Here is a 9749-nt window from a genome sequence, read left to right as displayed (position 1 = left end):
CTCTAAGTCTCAATCCGGATACGTATTTTATTTAATGGTGGAGCTGTCAGTTAATGCAGTTCCAAACAGAGCGTCGTGGCGGGATCTACGTGTGAAGCGGAGTACATAGTTGTTTCGGAAGCAGCAAATGAAGGAGTCTGGATGAAGAAGTTCATATCCAATCTCGGTTTCATACCTAGTGCATTGGGTCCAATGAAAATCTTTTGTGACAATACTCGTGCAATTGCCTTGGCAAAGGAATCCAGATTTCACAAGAGAACCAAGCACATCAAGAGACGCTTCAATTACATCTGTCATCAATTGTCAGAGGGAGACATAGAGATTTGCAAAATACATACGGATCTGAATGTTATAGACCCGTTGACTAAGCCTCTTCCACGAGCAAAACATGATCACCACCAAGACCCCATGGGTGTTAGAATCATTACTCTGTAATCTAGATTATTGACTCTAGTGCAAGTGGGAGACTAAAGGAAATATGCCCTAGAGGCAATAATGAAGTTTTTATTTATATTTCCTTATATCATGATAAATGTTTATTATTCATGCTAGAATTATATTAACCGGAAACTTAGTACATGTTTGTATACATAGTTAAAACAAAGTGTCCCTAGTATGCCTCTACTAGACTAGCTCGTTAATCAAAGATGGTCATGTTTCCTAACCATAGACATGTGTTGTCATTTGATGAACGGGATCACATCATTAGGAGAATGATGTGATGGACAAGACCCATCTGTTAGCTTAGCATTATGATCGTAACAGTTTCATTGCTACTGCTTTCTTTATGACTTTTACATGTTCCTCACACTATGAGATTATGCTACTCCCGAATACCGGAGGAACACCTTGTGTGCTATCAAACGTCACAACGTAACTGGGTGATTATAAATGTGCTCTACATGTGTCTCTGAAGGTGTTTGTTCGGTTGGCATAGATCAAGAATAGGATTTGTCACTCCATTATCGGAGAGGTATCTCTGGGCCCTCTCAGTAATGCCCATCACTATAAGCCTTGCAAGCAATGTGACTAATGAGTTAGTTGCGGGATGAATCATTATGGAACGAGTAAAGAGACTTGCCGATAACGAGATTGAACTAGGTATGATGATACCGACGATCGAATCTCGGGCAAGTAACATACTGATGACAAAGGGAACAACGTATGTTGTTATGCGGTTTGACCGATAAAGATCTTCGTAGAATATGTAGGAGCCAATATGAGCATCCAAGTTCTGCTATTGCTTATTGGTTGGAGATGTGTCTCGATCATGTCTACATAGTTCTCGAACCCGTAGGGTCCGCACGCTTAACGTTTGATGACAATTTGTATTACAACTTACGTGTTTTTGATGACCAAAGTTTGTTTGGAGTCCCGGATGAGAGCACGGACATGAATATGAGTCTCGAAATGGTCGAGACATAAAGATTGATATACTAGACTATGTCATTCGGACACCAGAAGAGTTCCGAGTGGTTTCGGGTAAAAATGGGGTGCCGGAAGGGGTTACTCGAACCCCCCGGGGAAGCAATGGGCCATAGGGGAGAGAGGGGAGGCGCCCCCCATGGGGAGTCCGAATAGGACAAGGGAAGGGGGTGCGTCCCCCCTTTCCCTCTTCCTTCACTCTTCCACCAGGTGGAATCCTACTAGGAATTGGAGTCCTAGTAGGACTCCCTTCTCCTAGCGCGTCCTACAAGGGCCGGTCGGACTCCCCCTCTCCTCCTTTATATACGGGGGCACGGGGCACCCCAAGGCACATCAAGTTCTCTTAACCGTGTGCAATGCCCCCTCCACAGTAACACACCTCGGTCATATCGTCGTAGTGCTTAGGCAAAACCCTGCACCGGTAACATCATCAACATCGTCGCCACGCTGTCGTGCTGACGGAACTCTCCCTCGTCCTCAACTGGATCAAGAGCTCGAGGGAGGTCATCGGGCTGAACATGTCCTGAACGACCGTGTGCGGTTGCATGGAACGTCGTCTTTTGATCCGACCTCCTCTGGTAAAACGGTAGCCATTTCTTAATACGAACTCGGAATTTGACGTTCTTGGTTTGTTGGTCGTATAAACGATGCCGATACATTTCTGGTCTTAGATCTTTATTTGGAGGACTCTGGAAGAATGATTTTTTCTGACCTTTGAAATGGCTAGGTCTGACCCCTGGGTGACTCCATATCGAACCCATCCTTGGCCCTTTTATTGTTCTTGGTCCTAGATTGCTCCAAAACACATGTATACACAAGAAAACAAGGAAAACTAATAAAACCCAAATAAAGTACTAAATGTGCAATGCTCACAATGATAACTGCAAAAATCGGTAATCATGCATAATGGACAACTATTTGGTTCAATGGGACATGATATATAAAGAGAACATGCAACAAATGAGCTCTAAAATGCGTAAAATATAGAGCCATCGGGGGAGCCCACCAGCACAGATCTATTGGGTGGTTTCCTGGTCGACGTGCACAAATGATCTGTGGAGGAGTTGGCCGGCGATCTCTAAGGGCAGGCGGGCGGGCCCGTTCTAGGCGGTCCGAACCTGTGTTGGGTACCTGCGGTCGCTTTCAGGGAGGTGCAAGGTGCCAGGGCGCGAGGTGTTCGGATGGCGCAAGGTGCTGGTGCAGTGTGGTTGGCTGCTGGTGGTGTGGCTGGGACGTTTTGAAGGAAATATGCCCTAGAGTCAATAATAAAGTTGTTATTTATATTTCCTTATATCATGATAAATGTTTATATATTCATGCTAGAATTGTATTAACCAGAAACTTAGTACATGTGTGAATACATAGACAAACAAAGTGTCCCTAGTATGCCTCTACTAGACTAGCTTGTTAATCAAAGCTGGTTATGTTTCCTAACCATAGACATGTGTTGTCATTTGATGAACGGGATCACATAATTAGGAGACTGATGTGATGGACAAGACCCATCCGTTAGCTTAGCATTATGATCATAACCGTTTCATTTCTACGGCTTTCTTCATGACTTATACATGTTCCTCAGACTATGAGATTATGCAACTCCTGAATACCGGAGGAACACCTTGTGTGCTATCAAACGTCACAATGTAACTGGGTGATTATAAAGATGCTCTACAGGTTCTCCGAAGGTGTTTGTTGGGTTGGCATAGATCGAGAATAGGATTTGTCACTCCGTGTATCGGAGAGGTATCTCTGGGCCCTCTCGGTAATGCTCGTCACTATAAGCCTTGCAAGCAATGTGATGAATGAGTTAGTTGCGGGATGAATCATTATAGAACGAGTAAAGAGATTTGGCGTAACGAGATTGAACTAGGTATGATGATACCGACGATCGAATCTCGGGCAAGTAACATACCGATGACAAAGGGAACAACGCATGTCGTTATGTGGTTTGACCGATAAAGATCTTCGTAGAATATGTAGGGGCCAATATAAGCATCCAGGTTCCCCTATTGGTTATTGATAGGAGATGTGTCTCGATCATGTCTACATAGTTCTCGAACCCGTAGGGTCCGCATGCTTTACGTTCAATGATGATGTGTATTATGAGTTATGTGTTTTTGATGATCGAAGTTTGTTCGTAGTCTCAGATGAGATCACGGACATGATGAGGAGTCTCAGAATGGTCGAGACATAAATATTGATGTATTGTACTATGTTATTCGGACACCGGAAGAGTTCCGAGTGGTTTCGGGTAAAAACGGAGTGTCGAAAGGGTTTACCGGAACCCCCAGGGAATCAATGGGCCATAGGGAAGAGAGAGGACAACCCACATAGGGGAGGCGCCCCCCCAGGGAGTCCGAATAGGAGAAGGGAAGGGGGCGCGGTCCCCCTTTCCCTCTCCCTCTCCCTCTCTCTTCCTTCCTGAAAGTGCAACTATCCCTAGGTGGTTTTGGTAATTCCTAACAACATATAGCTCATTGAGCTAACATTATTCCAAGACATATATTTCAGGAAAAGCTCAATGAATGGCATGGCATGGATGTGATAAGTGGACCCCTCAAAATGCTAAGGACAAAAGCATCGGCTCAAGCTCAAAGCTCAAGACTCTACATTTTATATTTTAGTGATCCAAGATCACATTGAGTCTATAGGAAAAGCCAATACTATCAAGGAGGGATGAGGTGTTGCTTAATGAGGTTCTTGCTTCACAGTGCTTAGTGATATGCTCCAAAACCCTCAACTACTTTCCCACATCCACATATGACCTAAACCTAAAGTCAAACTCGGCCCTACCGGTTCTTTCTATCCGGCGCCACCGAGTTTGGATGTCATAGCCACTGCCACAAACCCTAGGCAAATCGGTTTCACCGATGGGGATCTTGGTCTCACCGAGATGGGATTGTAATCTCTCTGTTTCCCTTCGTAACGTTTCGGTACCACCGAGATGAGCGATCGGTCCCACCGAAATTGCAATGTAAACTCTCTGTTTCCCTTCCGTAACATTTCGGTCCCACCGAAATGAGCGAACCGGTCCCACCGAGTTTACCTGACCAACTCTCTGGTTAGCTTATTTCCAAAATCGGTCCCATCAAGTTTGTGTAATCGGTCTCACCGAGATTACGTTATTCCCTAACCCTAACCATATCAGTCCTACCGAGTTTCATGTCGATCCCACCGAAAATCCTAACGGTCACTAGATTTGCTGAATCGGTCAGACCGAGTTTCTCAATTCGGTCCCACCAAGATTGGCAAGTTGTGCGTAACGGTTAGTTTTTGTGTGGAGGCTATATATACCCATCCACCTCCTCTTTGTTCGTGGAGAGAGCCATCAGAACAAACCTACACTTCCAACTTACATTTTCTGAGAGAGAACCACCTACTCATGTGTTGAGACCAAGATATTCCATTCCTACCATATGAATCTTGATCTCCAGCCTTCCCCAAGTTGCTTTCCACTCAAATCTTCTTTCCACCAAATCCAAATCCTGTGAGAGAGAGTTGAGTGTTGGGGAGACTATCATTTGAAGCACAAGAGCAAGGAGTTCATCATCAACACACCATTTGTTACTTCTTGGAGAGTGGTGTCTCCTAGATTGGCTAGGTGTCACTTGGGAGCCTCCGACAAGATTGTGGAGTTGAACCAAGGAGTTTGTAAGGGCAAGGAGATCGCCTACTTCGTGAAGATCTACCGCTAGTGAGGCAAGTCCTTCGTGGGCGACGGCCATGATGGGATAGATAAGGTTGCTTCTTCGTGGACCCTTCTTGGGTGGAGCCCTCCGTGGACTCGCGCAGCCGTTACCCTTCATGGGTTGAAGTCTCCATCAACGTGGATGTACGATAACACCACCTATCGAAACCACGACAAAAACATTCGTGTCTCCAATTGCGTTTGAATTCTCCAAACCCTTCCCTTTACATTCTTGCAAGTTGCATGCTTTATTTTCCGCTGCTCATATACTCTTTGCATGCTTGCTTGAATTGTGTTAAGATTTCTTGACTTGTGCTAAGATAGCTAAAATCTACCAAAGACTAAAATTGGGAAAATGATAAGTTTTTATTTGGTCAAGTAGTCTAATCACCCCCCCCCCCTCTAGACATACTTACGATCCTACACTTCCCCTCTTCCACCAGGTGGAATCCTACTAGGACTTGGAGTCCTAGTAGGACTCCCTTCTTCTGGCGCGCCCTGCAAGGGCCGGTCGTCTCCCCCCCCCCCTCTCCTCCTTTATATACGGGGGCAGGGGCACCCCAAGGCACATCAAGTTCTCTTAACCGTGTGTGGTGCCTCCCTCCACAGTTACACACCTCGGTCATATCGTCGTAGTGCTTAGTGGAAGCCCTGCGCCGGTAACATCATCAACACCGTCGCCACGCCGTCGTGCTGACGGAATTCTCCCTCGTCCTCAACTAGATCAAGAGCTCGAGGGACGTCATCGGGCTGAACGTGTGCTGAACACGGAGGTGCCGTATGTTCGGTACTTGGATCGGTTGGATCGTGAAGACGTTTGACTACATCAACCGCGTTAATTAAACGCTTCCGTTTTCGTTCTACGAGGGTACGTGGACACACTCTCCCCTCTTGTTGCTATGCATCTCCTAGATAGAACTTGCGTGATCGTAGGATTTTTTTTTGAATTACTACGTTCGCCAACACGTTTATCTTAGCGAAGGTTGCGGATTCTTCGGAGGAAAGTCTTGCTCGATGTCGGTGATGGCAACATCCGTGGATGTTGTTTTTCTTCTTGGAGGCATCATCGTGGAAATCTTTCAACCTACTACCAGGATCCTTTCTCCGGGTGAAAACCTAGATCCGCTTCATCGGATTGGTAATGGGGCGTTCTCAACGCCTTACTCTAATGGAAGCATTGTCTTGAAGATGTTCATGGTGGGCGCACCAAGTTTGCGGTGGTGTGTGGAGTCTATGATGGCGCGTCTATCCGGAGCTTGCCGTTGCACGGTGGCGGTGGGCAGCAGTAGCTTGCTTGACATGCAGGGAGCATCGGGCAAGTCTTGTTTGTCCTCCTCTTGGGATGGGAAGCGACACATGTCCGACTCTCTAAGGATATGCCTTCACCTATGTCGATGAGGTTGAGGAACACGCTTGTAGCAGACATGCTTGGTGTGGGTACCCTTATGTGTTGTTGGAGCGAAGTCGAAGTCACCATACCGCGTGTGCGATGGGTGATGTGCAACGACACCGCACTAGGGTGGCGGGTGCCCTGCTCTGTCATGTTTAGTTTTTCCGGCATCTTTGTATGCCTTGTGGGCTAACCTAGTATAGTTGGGTGTTGTTGCCTTTGTACAGGTTTTTGCCCGGTTTTCCTCTAATAAACCGAGTAGTTCTCGACGTCGATGCTCTTCTTCTGAATGGAATCTTAGCAGCTCTCCTGCTAACTTAAACAAAAAATCTAAGACAAATACTCCCTCCGTTATGAAATACTTGTCGAAGAAATGCATAAAAATGGATGTATCTAGACTAAAATGCGTCTATATACATTCATTCATTCGACAAGTATTTTCGGACGGAGGGAGTAATATGGATCGATGGAAGTAACTCGTTCCATAAACGACGTCGTAGCCTCCACATATGGAGCATGAGGATGTTTAGTATGGAGCTCACTCTATACCCACCCGTCAATACAAGTCAAAGTTTTAGTTCTTTCTTCTTCGCGCCACGCCTAGATTTTAAAACCGCGCGGTCTCTCATGCACCACCACTCAGAGACACCAGGTCATTAATGTCATTCTCACGCCTTCATATTTCCGTGCCTATCTGTCAGTTGTCCAACACCGCGACGGCGACATCATCTTGTGATTTGCATATTTAGCCGAGAGAAGGTGTCCGATCAGGCCGGCCTATCTTTTCTCACCTAGAGACCCACCCTTTGAGCGCCCGCCTCCTCAACTGTCTTCTTAATAACGCCCATGGGCCATGGCGCCCTCCGCGCCGTGGCCTCAGCCCGGGGATGAGTTGATGCCAGTGTTTACTTGGACAAAATCTGCCCTGCATATAAATTCCAACATGTCACGTGCAAGAGGCCACAAACTAATGGCTGGCAGTACGCACGGACGAATGGACCTGTATGGCTGTATACACCGCCGTTGGCAAGACTCGGATACAGTTGGTACAGAGTTTTTGGCGCCCTCCTCATCATTCTACAGCTGTGAATAACATTTCTGCCCAAACACCAGTACAGTACAGTACGCACACCACGCACATGCTACACGTCCTACTACCAACCAACAAGATCAATCACCAGTAGGCAGCGCACCCACAGTACGTGCGGTGACAGTAAACAGCTATACTCCAGAAAACTTGAGGCTTCTGTTCCGTTGTAAACGTGAGAACTGATGGGTGGAGGCGGCAGTAGACAGCAGTACAGGTCGCCATTTATGAGCTCGCGGCCGATGTCCATTTGCGTTGCGACCATGCGTCGCCGTCGATGCGATTTGGCCGCCTCTTCACTCCCTCCCCTAACCCGACATGCGCATTAATGAGCTACACTACACGGCCTGCGACTGTGCAAGTCCCTGTTGTTGCACGGCCGAGGAAGAAGAGGCTGGTGCCAGCTGGCCATTGGTCAACGCTAATTAGTCGTAGGAAGAGCCCAACTGCTTCTCTACCAACTGATTGACCTGAAACATTTGTGCGTGACACAAAGATCTCTTCCGGGACAGACGGCGCGTCAACGCGAGGGCATGCGATTAACACCTCAATACGAACGCAAGGAAAAAATCTCGCGCGCTTTTTTCGTGGCCTTGCTCTCGTTTGGAGGTTTCTGCTACAGTACTACGTTGCTCATAATCCAGGGAAAGCACAGTGTCCTTTTGAAACAGCAACGCTACACGTTTTGTTCTGATGATGAGATTACTTTGAAGCTGCGTCCGGACGAAAAGAGAAGAGAAGAGGTGGGCCTCGCGGAAATGATGATCAAATCGGATCACGTCGTGTGAGTTGATGCAAGCGTCTTCCGCTCTCCCGCTTTTCCCCCACAAGATTTGATCTTGCCATCTTTTGGAACGTCCATCCAAAGGCAGAAAGAAAGCAAAGGCGGCCTCTTTTGCCAAAAGCCAGCCAGCCCCCAGGGTCCCCTGGCCTGCGCGGGCCACGGAGAGCAACCGCCCACGCTTGCGACTTGCGAGAAAGAAATTTCGTTTCGCTCCCATGCCCGTTCGCGTGCTGCGGTGCCCAATATTTTGGCTGCTGCCAACCCGGTGCGTGCTGTTGCTGTTGCTGTTGGCCGTTCCATCCAATCCAACATGTTGCAGCGCCGGACAAGCCCAGAATCCCATGAAAAGGGGAGAGAACGGAGGGATTGTTGATTGGAAGGAAAACATTGCATGCATCGAGAATTCATTGATCGTCCGCATGACGCATATATACAGGTATAGGGTAGACCGACCTCTACTTGTCTTCCAAGACATACAAATATACAAGGGAGAGAGGAGGTACAATGGTCTAAAAGCAAAGCCCTAGTCCTATACATGTACGATAGACAACGTATGTTCAACACCCCTCGTAGTCGAAGCGTCACCGGAGACGCAGAGATCGGACCGAAATTCCACAAAGACGGAAGTCGGTATCCCCTTTGTCACAACATCGACGAAATGTTGAGCTGTAGGCACATGTAGAACCCGAATGCGCCCAAGCGCCACCTATTCTCGAACGAAGTGAATGGCAAGCTCAATGTGCTTCGTTCGGCAATGATGAACAGGATTAGCGGAGAGGTAGACAGCAGAGACGTTGTCACAGTAGACGGTCATGGCCTTGTGAACCTCACAAAGCAGCTCCTGAAGCAACTGATGGAGCCAAGAGCACTCCGCAACAGCATTAGCCACAACGTGATACTCCGCCTCACCACTCGAGCGAGATATCATAGGTTGTCGCTTGGACGACCAGGAAATCAGCGAGGGCCCGAGATAAACAAAGTAGCCTGACGTGGAGCGGTGCGTGTTCGGGCAGCCAACCCAGTCATCGTCGGAGTAGGCGACGATGTCGGTGGAAGCGGAGGCAGCCAAGGTGAGCCCCAAGGTCATAGGGTTGTGTATGTATAGGAGGATACGCTTCACCAGAGTCCACTGGGAATCACGAGGAACATGCATATGAAGGCACACCTGCTGAACAGCGTACTGCAGATCAGGACGGGTGAGCGTCAAGTACTGGAATGCACCGACGATGAAGTGATAGAACGCAGCGTCAGGTGCGGTAGAGCCCTCCAAAGCAGAGACCTTCACCTTGGTGTCAACAGACGTGGAGGCGGGCTTGCAATTAAGCATGCCGACTCGCTCGAGCAACTCGTGAGCATACTTCTGCTGATGCAGAAA

This window comes from Triticum aestivum, chromosome 6B (genome assembly GCF_018294505.1).
Source record: "Triticum aestivum cultivar Chinese Spring chromosome 6B, IWGSC CS RefSeq v2.1, whole genome shotgun sequence".
Taxonomy (NCBI): Eukaryota; Viridiplantae; Streptophyta; class Magnoliopsida; order Poales; family Poaceae; genus Triticum; species Triticum aestivum.
Note: the sequence above shows the minus strand (reverse complement) of the source record.